Source organism: Mangifera indica, chromosome 19, assembly GCF_011075055.1.
Source record: "Mangifera indica cultivar Alphonso chromosome 19, CATAS_Mindica_2.1, whole genome shotgun sequence".
Lineage (NCBI taxonomy): Eukaryota > Viridiplantae > Streptophyta > Magnoliopsida > Sapindales > Anacardiaceae > Mangifera > Mangifera indica.
Window position 1 is genome coordinate 8,566,572 of NC_058155.1, and position 16,128 is coordinate 8,582,699.

Below are 16,128 nucleotides of genomic sequence, written 5' to 3' on the forward strand. Positions count from 1 at the left end.
TATCTCAATTTTTATATATAAATTTATATAACACCTCAGTGTTAAACTCTCGTGATCTTATCAGTTAACTTCAATTTGAATCGGTGGCTGTTGAGATTTTGTTTTGAATCTTGATGTTACGTATTACAAACCAGCAACAGTTTCAAGCATGCACGTGATTTATCAAGACTGACGGTTGTTAAGTATAATGACAAGTGACTCTGAAGCCAACTTGTCTCTACGATTAATGTGATGTGACATTCCTGTTTGATCGCTAGATTTTCGACCGTTGATTAGATTTTTGCTTCACCGATTGAATTATCCAATTTAAAGATTTTGTAGGTCAGAATAAGGATACAATAAGACATGTCTATTATCACGTAATATAGAGTAAAGAAAAGGCCAAACGCTTATTTTCCACTTAAAGTATGCTGTAATGACAAGTTTTCACCCTTTAATTATAGAAATATCAAACATTCACTTATGACTGGTTAGATTTAACAGAACTTTAATGGTGATAAGGGTAAAATCGTCATTTTCTTTAGAATATTAAAAATAAAATAAAATAAAATATATTTTACCCCCCTAAACATTAAAAACTAAAATTTCTCTCCAGTCTAAGTTTTAAAAAATTATAGTTTCACCCTCCCGAAGCATTGTCGACGGTCTTCAGCTCCATTGCCGACGATCTCTCCCTCCGGAAGCATCCTCACCTTCCGAAGATCTCTTTCCTCCCATTTAGACTTCCAATCGGAGTCGGAGAAGCTGTGAAAGACGAAGTTCTTCGTCTTACTAGTCGTCGTCATCGTCTGGGAAGACGTCTTCCCAGACTAAGACGAGACAACTCGTCGTCCTCTGGGATGACGAGTCGTCTTCATCTGGGAAGACGATTTCTCTTCCCAGATGGCTTCTTTCTGCATCGGATGCGTTGAGGTCGAGTTGAGAGGGGTTGTCGGTGGAAGAGAAGCCGTTGGGAGGGGAAGACAGCCGGTGATGGCGCCGGAGAAAGCGACGGAGAAGGGTTTGGAAATTGGAAAGGTTTGGAAATAAACCCTAGAGGGGGAAATGCAATCTTTTCAAACTTAGCTTAGGGAAAAAATGTTAGTTTTTAAACTTTTAGGGGGGAAAATGAGATTAAATTTATCACCGTTAAGGTTTTGTTAAATCTAACCGGTCATGGGTGGGTGTTTGATGTTTCCATAGTTAAAGGGGGGACATTTGAGAAAACGCTAAACCTTTGGTGGGAAATAGTCGTTTGGCCTAAAGAAAAATAAAAACGATATATAATTTTTAACATAATTTAAATTAATAATAAAAAAATCTTAATCTATGATATAGTTATTATATTTATAAGAGTTACGTGGAAAAATTATATTCAGATAGGAATATTAGAATGTCCCTCTTAATTAAATTAAAATATAATATTTATAATAACTAAATTATTCTTGTTGAGAAATATGAGATAGCTTTTGTTTGTGTTACGTAGGAGAATAGAAAAATTCTCTACGAAGATTTTAAACAGATTTACTATTAAACAAAAATCGTTTCAATGTTACGGGATAAACGGTCTTTCTGTGTTCCTAATGCATGGCATATAGAGGATGTTCTTCTATTATTGATACTACAATTAGTCATTGATCGCAATTGCTCAAGTAAATTTCCTTAAAGTGATGCTTATCAAGGGATATCATTCGGATAGAAAATTTCATAAAACACCAACAAACAATTTTGGTTTAAATTCTTAGAGGTGTTTGATTTCGGTAATATTTTATTATTAAAATAAAAAGATTACTTCGAAGATAAATTACTTTAAAAATTACTGGGTATAAATAATTATTATATTTGATAACATTTGATAGGTATAAATAATTATTGTGTTTGATTAAAGGTAGTAAAAAAATACTAAATAAATTATTTTACTTAAATATCTTTAAATATTATTATTTTTAAATATTTTTATATTATTTGTCATTTTAATTAAAAATATATTTATTTTTATCTTAAAAAATTAATAAATAATAATATAAGAATAATAAAATCACGATTACTTTAATAATCTTTTAATAGTTAAGATAAAGGTATTATCACCGATATTATATATCATATCAATATTAATAATAAAATATTATCATAATTGTTATAGATTTATACTTCCGAACCCAAAGATAATTCGACCCGAACAATATAAACGCGGAAAACAGGAAAAAATAGAATAACACGATTTACTTGGTTCGGATCTCGTAAACGAAATCCTACATCCAAGGCAGAGGTGTTCCTCTAGTCAAATCCACTAATATCAAGTTCGATTTACAATATACAAACACACGTATCTCTCACTGTACATCAAAACAATATACAAGCAAATACACGGCAATACAAAGTCAAAGAGCACCTGACTTCACCGTAGAGACAACGCACATCGAACTCGGAGAGCAAACACAGCCACACAGCAGCCACACAAAGCCACAAGACGCATAAACCAGAGAAAGAATACACAGCAGCTCACGCCTCCTTTTCTCTTAATATTCTCTCTACTTTAGTCGGCCAAATATAGGTTTATATACTTAGGTCAACCAAAGTGCATCCCAGCAAGTTTACCAAACTGCCCTCTCTTATAAATCAAAAGACCCATGCATCCTTAAGCCTAATTACGCTACTGCCCTTATAGTTTACAAACAAATATTACAAACTCCACCTTGTTTGAAAACTACAAGACTCAAACATGAATTTAACTAGCCAAAAAACACCTCTGCAAGACAGACTCACAACTTTCCAATTTGCAATAAGTCTAAGGCACTCTTAAACTTATTTATTGGAACCACCTTTGTCAAAATATCAGCAGGATTCACCTCTGAAGCAATTTTCTCCAGAATTACCTGACCTCTAGACAAAATTTCTCTTATAAAATGCAACCTAACATCTATATGCTTTGTTCTCTCATGAAAAGCACTATTTTTAGACAGATGTATTGCACTTTGTGAGTCACAATAGATCACAGGAATACCACAATGCAGTCCCAACTCTTCTGTTATACCTTTCAGCCACAAAGCTTCTTTTGTAGCCTCTGTCAATGCAACATATTCAGCTTCTGTTGTAGACAAAGCAACAATGTGTTGAAGACAACTCTTCCAGCTTATCACATTTTCACCAAATGTGAAAATATAGCCATTTAGAGACCTCCTCTTGTCTAAATCTGCAGCATAATCTGAATCACAGTATCCTTTAACATGTAAACTGTTAGTATCAGATGCAGTATATACAAGACCAAAATCACATGACCCTTTCAAGTATCTTAATACCCATTTCACAGCATTCCAGTGTGCTTTACAAGGTTTTCCCATAAACCTACTCACCAAACTAATTGCATAAGCAATATCAGGCCTGGATCCTATCATAGCATACATTAAGCTACCTACCACATTTGCATAAGGAATCTTTTTCATATATTCAGATTCATCAGTAGGTAAATCATGCAAAACAGACATCAATTTGAAATGAGCACCTATAGGAGTATTCACAGATTTAGCATCATGCATACCATACAATTCAAGAACCTTTTTAACATATTCAGATTGAGACAAAGTTAAAATACCTTTAATCCTATCTCTATTAATATCCATTCCTAAGATTCTTTTTGCATGTCCTAAATCTTTCATTTCAAATTCATCTTTTAACAATTTTTTCAGCCTAGTTAAATCACTTATTTTCTTTGAAACAATAAGCATATCATCCACATATATCAACAAGTAAACATAGCTGCCTGTTTCAGTTTTACAAAAGTAAACACAATTATCAAATTCACTTCTAGAAAAGCCAATGGAGAGCATATAGTCATCAAACCTTTTATACCATTGTCTTGGTGACTGTTTTAGGCCATATAACGACCTTTTTAGTAAGCAAACCATATCTTCAGATCCAGGTTTCTCAAAACCCTCTGGTTGCTCCATATAAATCTGCTCTTCTAGATTACCATGAAGGAAGGCAGTAGTAACATCTAGCTGTTCAAGTTCTAAATCAAATAACACCACAGCAGATAAAATAAGTCTTATTGATATATGTTTAACAACAGGTGAAAAAATCTCATGATAGTCAATGCCTTCTACTTGGGAAAAACCCTTTGCAACAACTCTAGCCTTAAACCTTCCATTTTCAAAGCCTGGAGCAGCAGGTTTTCTTTTAAAAACCCATTTACAACCTATAATCCTTTTATTTTCAGGTCTTTTAACAAGAATCCATGTGTTATTTTTATGCAGAGAATCAATTTCAGCTTGCATGGCATTTAACCATTCCTTTTTGTGTTTGCTCATATAGGCTTGTTTGAAATTTAAAGGATCATTCAATTCAATGCAATCACCTATATTAAATGCATATGATATAAGATCTGCATGAGCATATTTAGATGGCAGTTTAATAGCTCTTCTAGTCCTATCTCTAGCCAATTGATAATCAGAAAAATCACTGTCTAAACTACTTTGACTCTGACTCTGTGATGGTTGCTGGTTCAAACCCCTATCTTCATACTTTGAAGCATGAATTGGATCTGAGCCTAAACCAGGTCCATCACTTGACTCAACACTAGCTGAATTTCTCAAGTCAGAATTCTCCACCTCAATATGAACCTGTTTAGACTGAAATTGGTTAGAGATAAACAGATCTTTATAAAAAGCAAATTCATTAAACACAACATCCCTGCTAACCACACATTTTAATTCATCAATTAACCAAACTTTATAACCCTTAGTCCCTGTAGGGTATCCTAAGAAGGCAGCCTTTAAGGCTCTAGGGTTCAGTTTACCCTGTTTCACATGGATATAGGCAAGGCATCCAAAAGGTCTCAAGTGATTTAAATTTGGTGGTTTACCAAACCACAGTTCAATAGGAGTCTTAAAATTAATAGCAGAAGAAGGTGATCTATTAATCAAATAACAAGCAGTAGCAACTGCTTCAGCCCAGAATTTCTTACTCAATCCTGAGTCAGCTAACATGCATCTTACTTTGTTCAGAATAGTCTTATTCATTCTCTCAGCAAGACCATTCTGCTGAGGAGTGTCTGCACAGGTTCTATGCCTCAAGATTCCAAATTGTTTACAAAAATCAGTAAACTGTTTGTTACAAAATTCAAGACCATTATCTGTTCTTAAAACTTTTAGTTTCTTATTTGTTTGATTTTCCACAAGAGTTTTCCATTCTTTAAAAAACTCAAAAGCTTGATCTTTAGTTTTTAAAAAATAAACCCAAACTCTTCTTGAAAAATCATCCACAAAGGTTAAAAAATAATGAGCATTAGACAGAGAACTAGGTACCTGAGGAGAACCCCACAGATCTGAATGCACATAATCAAGAATGTTCTTTGATCTATGAGTAGCAGCTGCAAACCTCAATCTTTGTGACTTCCCTAAAACACAATTCTCACAAAACTCTAATGCTGAAATTCTGTTAGAATTAATCAAGTTTTGTTTACCAAGTTCTTGCAAACCCAAGAAACTAATGTGTCCTAGCCTTTTATGCCACAAAATAGTTTCATCCACCTTATCAGGTTTAGAAGACATTGAGTCACTAACAGCTGTTCCCTCTAAAATGTATAATCCATTTATCAATTTAGCTCCCATTACTACTAAAGCACCTCTCATTATTTTAAGCACACCCTTTTTCAGATTTATAAGAATAACCATTGGAATCTAACAAACCTAAAGATATTAGGTTTCTTCTCAATTTAGGAACTAATCTAACATCATTGAGAATTTTAATAGAACCATCAGCAAGTTTTAGTTTAATAGCACCTATACCTGTTACCTCACATGCATCATCATTACCCATTAAGACTTTTCCCCCATTTATCTGTTTTAGATCTATAAACCAGTCTTTTCTAGGTGTCATGTGATAGGTGCATCCTGAATCTAAAACCCATTCTTCCCTAGACAACCCCTCAGTTAAAACTAAAACTTCAGCACTGTCATAGCCATCAAGTAGATTTACAGACTCATGTTTTTCATTATTTGAAGGAAAATTCAGTTTCTTTCTTTCAGGGCAGTTTCTTTTCATGTGGCCTTCTTTATGACAATTCCAACAAACTCTTTTTGGCCTAGATTTAGATCTATTAAATCTTTTATCTTTTTGTTGAAATTTCTTTTCAGTTCTGCCTCTTACTTGCAAGCCTTCACCTATGGTTTTCTTTTCTATCTTCATTTCTAAATCTTTTGACTTAAGAGCCCCTAAGACATCTTCTAAAGAAAGAGACTCTCTACCATATTTAATAGCAGCTTTTACATCTTTAAAAGTTTCAGGCAGTGAGTTCAAAATAATAATGGCTTGATTTTCATCAGAAATTTTTTCTTCTATATTAGCCAAATTAATAGTAATTTTATTAAACTCATCTAAATTTTCTTCTAAAGACTTTCCTGGATCCATTTTAAAACCAAACAGTTGCTCTTTCAAATATATTTTATTAGTCAAAGATTTAGTCATATAAAGAGATTCAAGCTTCAACCATAATTTTGCGGCAGTACTAACATCATCAACTTGTCTTAACACATTATCAGATAGATGTAAAATAAGCAAGCTATAAGCAGTTTCAAGTACCTCAGCCTTCTGAGATTCTGTCATATCAGAAGGTAAAGAATCTATACCTTCCAAAGCCTTTGCACACCTTTGATGCACCAAAACAGCCCTCATCTTTTTCCTCCAAATATTAAAATCATTTTTTCCATTAAACTGTTCTATTTCCAACCTTGTTGACCCCATTATGTTCTTTTTCTTTTTCTTTTAGTTTCTTTAATCCTACAAATACCAAAAGAAAATACAGCAGTACCAAGAAAGCAAAGTACTCACAACAAGAACACAATCTTTCCGAAAATATTCACATATATCAAGAAACACAGCACATATATTTCACCAAAAATATATTGCAAAGCATGAAAACTAAACACGCCTCAAGATATACTCAAGCAGCCGAATATAAACGGAAAAGAAACAAAAATAGGTCACAAGATCACAGATCGGAAAGATCTTTTGTGGCTCTGATACCACTTGTTATAGATTTATACTTCCGAACCCAAAGATAATCCGACCCGAACAATATAAACGCGGAAAACAGGAAAAAATAGAATAACACGATTTACTTGGTTCGGATCTCGTAAACGAAATCCTACATCCAAGGCAGAGGTGTTCCTCTAGTCAAATCCACTAATATCAAGTTCGATTTACAATATACAAACACACGTATCTCTCACTGTACATCAAAACAATATACAAGCAAATACACGGCAATACAAAGTCAAAGAGCACCTGACTTCACCGTAGAGACAACGCACATCGAACTCGGAGAGCAAACACAGCCACACAGCAGCCACACAAAGCCACAAGACGCATAAACCAGAGAAAGAATACACAGCAGCTCACGCCTCCTTTTCTCTTAATATTCTCTCTACTTTAGTCGGCCAAATATAGGTTTATATACTTAGGTCAACCAAAGTGCATCCCAGCAAGTTTACCAAACTGCCCTCTCTTATAAATCAAAAGACCCATGCATCCTTAAGCCTAATTACGCTACTGCCCTTATAGTTTACAAACAAATATTACAATAATATTTTATTATTAATAAATTAAATAATAAATAATAAATAATAAATTATCAAAATAATTTTTAAATCCTCCGATCAAACAGCCCTTTAATTATTTTTCTTCTACCGGCAAAATTTTAGAGACTGACCCATTTAAACATCTAAAATCCGCAAATTGTAAATGGGTTCACAGAAGGCAAAAGAATATTCCAGGCTTTTATTATTTTCTGATGAATTGGGTCAGACGGGGACAGCAGGCAATTACACCAACATGTTTCAACAAACTGTATATATGGATGCGGTCAACGAAACGACTATGAAAAAAGCTGTGCTGGATGTCAAATTTATAGCAAATTCTATGCAGGAAGATATGGGTTGATTTATACAAGTTAAATTTGAGTTTGAATTGCAATTTATTTCCAAAAAACTTCAAATTCCCCTCATGTTAATAAAATTAAAATTAAGTTTAAGTTTAAATTAAGTTTTAAATTAAGTTTATTAATAATATATATTATTTTAATATATACTGATCAAAATAATATTTTTTATATTAAATTTTTTATATTTATAAATTTGATATGATGAGTATCCTTAAAACTTAAATTCAAAAATATTAAATTTTTAAATTTGAATTTATGCTCACTTAAATTAAATTTATTTTAAATTTGTTTGAATCGAATTCAACTTATAATATGAGACAATAAAATAATGTTATACTGTTTATTATTTTGTCAACCATGTTTACAACAGAGTAAGAAGCAGTGATCTACCGATGATAATTGACAAATTTATATCTGCCAATCTATGTGAGAGAAACGCAGGTAAAACACGAACAAATAATATGAATATATAAATGTATCATAAAATTATGTTATACAATTTGTTATATATAATTTGTATACACGAAAAAATAATATGAATATATAAATGTATCATAAAATTATGTTATACAATTTGTTATATATAATTTGTATATACAAAAAAATATTATTATATTATTAACTATTATTTTATTTATAATTCAAAATAATTCAATCGTATAATAATATATTGTTTATATACGTAAATGATGTATATGAAAGTATTGTAAAATTATATAGGCCAAAAGACTTATTCCCACCCAAAGTTTAGTAAAATGATAAACATTCATCGATTAACTTTAAAAAGTTAAATGTCCACCTATAATTTGGTAATATTAATTATTTATATTAAAAAATTAATTTTTAATATATATAGGATGAAATTGTTTTTCTTAAATTATCTTTATCTCAAATAGAGACGACTGTTAGAGATCTCAAACGGCAACATCATCTTTGTCTAAGACCTCCGATGGTTATCTTTATGTCAGACGAAGACACTCTAACAACGATAATTTTGTTTTTATTGAAGAAAATAACTTTTGTAAATGGTTGGAATGTGATCGACAAAGAGATTTAAACCCGGAGAGAGAATCAATGTAATCAAAGACTATTTGTAAACCCTATAAAAGAAATATTAATTTTTTAAATTTCATATGAGGGAGAATTTTGAGTTTTCAAACTGAGAGGAAAAAACGTAATAAAATTTTAATTTTTTAAATTTTTTATTAAATAATGATTCCATCTTTAATTCTAACTAAAATTTTAAATAAATAGATAAAATTTTTAACTTACAAAATTTTATAAATATAAGGTTGAGAATGTATCTAAACTTGTGTGGAAAATCTTCCTTCCGCCCATAAAAACAAAAGGCGAAACAAAAGATCTACAGCCACGGGTGTGGAAGTAGAATGGTAGGAATTAATAGTAGTTGATGTGATAGCATGACTAGGGGTAGCTACAGTGAGTGGTCCTATGAAGGGTAGGAATTAACAAAAGTTGGTGTGACAGCAAGAGCCTATAATAACTCAAGCTACAACTAATTTAATTGAAATATATAATTTAAAAATTTACAAATAAAATTACATTTAAAATATAAAACAATGACTTCAAGAAAAAAAAAAAATAGCATGGGAAGAATTAATGAACAGTTAATATTCAATCGATGAAAAATGTATAATTTTTTTATAAAAATTATTATAAAAAAGAAAACATATAATTTTTTTTTATATAAATTATAACTTTATAATTTAAAAATAGGGTCAACAGAAATTTACAAGGATGAAAAAGGAACACGTATCCAAGCCATTTTTAAACCACGGAAAACCGAAGAGTTCCTTAATTGATTGACTTTCGATCCTCTATAAGTTTGTGAAGGAGATCTAAAGTCAATTCAATGCAACATATTTATGTGAATTTAAGTTAAATGTCACGACCCTCAATCCATTCTCCTTGTCAAAGCTTCGTTGCCTGATTGTCAGGTCACAAGAAAAGATTTATATTACATTTTTCCGTGTAAGTTTTGATTAAAATTACTTTTTTATGGGATGCCTAAAAATTGTAATTAATTTTTTAATTTAAAATCAAATTTTTTATATTAAAAAATATAATAAAGGTATAATAATAACTTTATTATCTAAATACTTTATAAAAATATTCATTTGTTAATCCCACATAAATGTTTAAAAGACTATAATTTGATCTTTTTTTTTAGTTTGAAATCTTAGAATAGAGAATGTATCAAGAAGTTGAGACGATGAGATGAACTGTTAAAAAAAGGGTAATGGAGGGGGTCGACTGAGGATCTAATTAAGAAGAGATGAAAATGAAAGTAAAATAAAATAAAAGAGTTCGCTAACCTACGTTAGTCATCTCATGCACTCCAATCATATTTATACATTTATCTAAAAAAATGGTTGGTCCTCTGAAGAAGTAATATAGTTTTAGGGTATTTTAGTGGTTAAATAATTATGAATTTACATTGTAATTCTTATACTTTCTTGTATACATTGTAATTCTTATACTAAAAAAAACTTAAACCATGTATACAAATTTGAACATAGATCAATATTGGTCAATGGCTCTCTTTCATTCCCCTCTTTTAATATATTAGCCCATAATATATACAAATTTGCCCGACCGAGCCCATAAACCATGTATTACAACTGGCAGACTTACCACCGTCCATCACCCCACCTTCGTCAATACTGTTATAAAGTCTTTTGCTGTTACATATACATACAGATACAGTAATGCTTTTAGTCAAAATATTAATTATAAGCAATGATTTTGTAACTGATAATAATCATTAACGGGAAGAAAGGGTTTAAATCTGTGTCACGATTTAACCAAAAGATAATTTCCATTAAAATATTTTGATGCCTGATTAGACTAATTGTAAATTGGACTTTAAGGAGTTTTAATTCAGTATGTGGGCAATTTATAAGCTCCCTTATATTTGTAATTATAAATAATTATGACTTAGGAAACGTTACGTTAATTAATCCCAAGAAGATTCGACTAAAAACGGAGACACTTGGACAATATCCTTATCCAACCTTCTTTCTACCATTACAACAAAACATAACACAACCAAAAAAAAAAAAAAGAATTAATTGGTTGGAATACACTTGAAATTACTCTTTAGCCCAAGTATCCCCCTATCTAACACCTCCATATTGACGTGGCAACGAGGGCCCACTGATGCCAACAAAGGACCAATTCGCCTGGGCGTTTAGCCACTTGGAAACCTCTCAACTGTACCTTCCCTAGCAAACACTTCGCCCGAAAATCGGCGAATTGACTCAGATTCACCGGCCTCATTCCCGCCCGTGAAAACAGCTCTTTCCACGGTGCCACGCGCCGCAATGCCCCTTCAACCGCCGCGATTATCTTCGGCTTCAGCAAATACATTTCTATTTTCCTCGCCCCACTCACCACTGCCCATCGCTGCATCTAGTGATTCAAACACCATCGAGTAATATTCAAGATAGTTCACAAAATTCCTCCTAAACGACACCGTTGCTCCGGACTCTATCCACCCTTCATTGTCTACGAATACCACCACACTTGGACAAAGTCTTCGCACATCATTGACGAACCCCACAGCGTTGTTTGTTGTACCCATTACAATGTAAAATAAAAGAGAAGCAGGGAAGTCCTTCTAACTCTCTTGAAGCCTCCCCTTTTATTTTCATCTTAATTTTACTTATTAGATGTATATTTAAGATTCAATACACAAGTGGGATTACATGATTTATACATTTATCTAATAAAATTAAAATATTATTTATTTTTTATGTTTATAAATTTTTCGACTTATTACCCGTATTATTAATTTAAATTTATTATGTTATGTGTATAACTTCTTTATAATTAAATTCTAAATAAGCATGTATATTGATACTTAATTAAGTTTTATGCAATGTCACGTTTAATTTGTGTGCTTCTTAATTCTCCTTGATGTATTTATATATTTGCATAATTTTGTTATTTACATGTGTTAATTAATTGAACCATAATTCATTTATTTAATATCTTTACAATTAAAAGCAGGAGTAAAACCGTTATTTTTTAATAACATTAAAAATATAAAATTCATTACATTTTCTCTCTTAAGTTTTAAAAACTAATAACTTCACCCCTACATAAAGTTTTCTAACTTTGAAAAGTCATATTTCCCCCTACAATTTTTCTTCACTTCTCTGGCCACCATCTTCGACGTCGACGACCTCCACTCTCCACTCTAAATCGTTGGTCGATGCACATAAACAAATTTGAAACGAATCTCTTCGTCAGAGACAAAGAGATCCGATAAGATATGAGATAAGAGATCTGAATTTTGTTAATGAAGAGATCTCTTCATCGACAAAGAGATATGAAATCTCTTTGCCTATATCTCTTTATTGTCAAAGAGGCTTTGTCGTCGTTCTTTCCAGATTATTAGAGAAAATGGTCAGAGAGGAAGTAAAAAATTCTAAGTTTTTGGAGGGGGGAAATGTGAATTTTCAAAGCTAAAAAACTTTAGGAGGGGTGAAATGTTAGTTTTTAAAACTTCGGAAAGAAAAATGTAATAAATTTTATATTTTTTAAATATTATTAGTAAAATAATGGTTTTATCCCTGCATCCAACAAAAAATTTTAATTTCAATTGGTCAACGAATGAGACTTCAGGTTTTTCAAACTTCGTAAGTGTGACTTTGAGATCGCACCTAAACTTGAATGGAAAATAGTTCTTTGGCCTAAATAAAAATAAGTTAAAAATGTCCTAATTTATCTAATGCATGATTTAAGATATGACCAATTAGAATCAGAGTTGGAAAATGCAAGACACAAGTGTATACATGACCGTGCACCTTAGAGAGACTATTTATAATGTTATTTTGACTCGTTCATGAAAAGGATGGCTCATAACACTCGACCATTTACTCTTAATGGATTTTTGGGCAATTTCAAACATGCAATACACAACTATAGATCTTGGATGCATGACATTGCATGACCTATATAAAGTAAAGAAAAAGGCAAAGGGGGCATATAATTTTCACCCTGATTTGATTCGATGTTTGAAAAACCTACACAATGTGATATGGTTGTTAACTAAAGTAAAATAGCTATTAGTTAAAGTTTATAAAACATCGCTCTTGTATGACATTTAACTAAAATTCAAGCTAAGTCAACTATTCTCGTCTCAAATACCACAATTCACAATTCCAAATCAAGATTGTGGAAGAAGAATGGTAGGCAATTTGACTATGACCTTGCCATAACATCAAATTAATAATGTTAACGTATATCTACTATATATATATTCATACATGTTATTATATGATTTGTTGTTATTCTATCCTTAATTTAAAATTATCTAATTATATGATAACATATATAAGTGTATACATATTTATGTTATCAAAGTGAGTATATATAGTTTTAGCAAATATAAAAACATAAATAATCATGAATTTGAGTTGAGGAACTAGTCTTATTAATAACAGGAATTAAGAATATAATTATCTTAATTACTACTCTTTGCTCATAATTTGAGTCATTAGTGATAATTAGTGTTCAATTGGTCAATAAACCGTAGGGAGAGATATAGAAGTTGGATTAATTGATTTCATCCAAGTATTTAGTGTAAGATCATAGGTAAAAGATTTTCATAAGGATAATATTATGTATACATATTTATATATTATCATATAATTAAATATTATTATATTTTTAAATTAAAAATATTTAATCATATATTAATTATACCTAAATGATTCAAATTCTACGTTGAAATCCAACAGTGGTTGGCACTTATATTATCAATTCTTTTTGAAAAAATAAAGAATAAGTTTTTTTTTTTTTTTGACAAAGGAAAAAAGAAGACTGCTAATCGGATAAGATGTCGGTGTCCCAAAGAGATTTAATCCAAGTGAACCAGACAAAAAATTACAATGATCTGTTATAAAAAATAAATTGGACATCAGGCCATGTTCAACTTGAATTAGAAAAAGAAAAAATCCTGCAAAACAATCCAGAAATAGTACTCTCACAGAATATCGCCTACATGAAAATATAACTTGTGTTGTGGAACAAACTATTGCAATATTTACAGTTCTCTTGTTTATAGAACCGCTTTCTTCAAAGTAGCAAGTTCTGCCATGATACAAGATGCGGAAACATTGGCAATCCGAGTACCAAATGGAACCCATTTCAGATAACCGGCTTTCCCTAGCCCACGTCCATTCAGTCGGGCTAAGAACCACCCGATTCAGACACCTGGAGGTGGAACAATGCAACCCAACCATAGCTGGGCCTCACTGCTATCACTATTATATTCCTTCTTCATCAGCACTCCACTCACACTCCATAAAACTCCTAGCAGAAGTAGCAACATTACCATTGCTGCCAAATGACGCTTTAAGCTGTCCACCTTCCAGTTGCTGCTCGAGTCAGGAATTTCTTTGTTTGAACTTCAGCAAAATCTTTTAAGAAGCCACCTGAAACCGTTGGTGTCTCAACCCCGAAAATTATGGAGTAGGCCAGAAGAAACAATCCTGCAAACAACCAATATGGAAATGAGATTAGGACAGGGCTTGTTTATAACATGCATATTCTCAAGGGCCAATTTTATTCCCGAGTCTGACAAATGCCATATTCCCTAAGAAAAAACCGAGAAAAGCATACACCCACTGGCCATTGCTGCTGAGATCAAGCATTTCCCGATTCCAACCACTGAAAGTTGTAAGGCTCCCGAAGTAGCCAGTTGTCAAACCGATGGCTAAATATTCAGACACTCTGGAAATGTCTCCTTTGAAAACAACACCCCACCAACCCATCAAGAAAGAACCAATCTGGAAGGATCATGTTGATTTTGCAGGAGAACATAAATTTTTAAAAATTTTTACAAAAAAAAAAAAAAAAAAAAAAAAGAGTTGAAAATAGCAAATCATGAATAATGCAGCCTGTGTAAAAATTGCAAAAGCCTTTCTACCAGCTGTAGAAGCTTTTATTAAGCTAGGGAAATCAGTTTAACACCAGATTGCCTTGGTTTTGGCAAGGAAAATTTTAATGCTTAGGTAGAAAGCCTCTTGAGAGGCAGATCATAAACTTTGGAAACAAATCCCCTTTAACTATCAAGCACTCAATAATTCAATTTCATGTCAACATCCAGTACTCTTCAATTTCAAAAACCAGACTCTTATCGACGGACACTCTCAAATCGGCATCCATTATGTCACCCTGAAATCTCCTTTAGTAATTATGAAATTACAGGTTTGGAATTAGTCAAAAAGCAGGTAAAAGTGAGACCTGTTTCTGCATGTAATATTTATTGAAAAAGTGTAATCTCACGAGTATGCTTTTAAACATGAGTGCATGTGAAAGACAGGTGGAGAATAAATTACCATATCAGAAGGACTAAACGAAAATAAAATAAAGAAAAGTTAGATCATAAGAGAAAGCTAACTTATTCAAACTTTCTAAAATTAAAATATGCTAATGCACAAGAAAGAAAATGATCATACCGGCCCGCCAAAAAGTCTTCTGAAAATTTATCGTTCAAATATCGAAGCAACTGAAAGATAAACAATAATGAATCTGTAAACTAAGAGGGGCCAGAATAAACCTTCCAGATTCTTGAGTTTGACAGCCCTTGGCTTTAAGACACGGCGGAATTTGGTTTTTCCTCAGTTTTCTGTTAACTGAGGACTGAGGAGTGTAGTCTCGTTTTTAACTCTCGGATTTTGACGGTCTCTACAATAAATAGACGAGAGAGGTTGACAACAAAGATGAACACACGTCGCGTCGGTATCTGAAGAACTGGCGCACCAAAGCCAGCTGACCTAACAGAATCTGTTTTGGCAGGAGATGTCTTGTCGTTTTACATTAACATTGCCTAAAATAAACACGAGGAGTCAAATTTCTTTAATAGAATTTCTTTGGTAAGAATAATATTCAATTCCACTTGTTGAACTTAAATCTATGCATATCTGTAACTGTCCAATCCGTTCATTCAAGAAATCTTAATGCGGAAAGGTTTGTTCCCACCAAAGTATATTATATTGTTAGCCTAAAAAAAAAAGGGAAATTATAAAAAATAAACAAAAGTAAGAGAGTTTAAATAAAATTACTCAAAAAATTTAGATTAAAACAAAAATGTCCAATTTTTGTGAAATATCAAAACTGCCCATATATAAACACAACAAATTTCTCCTGTTCTCACTGTAAGTTTACTATTCAAAAAC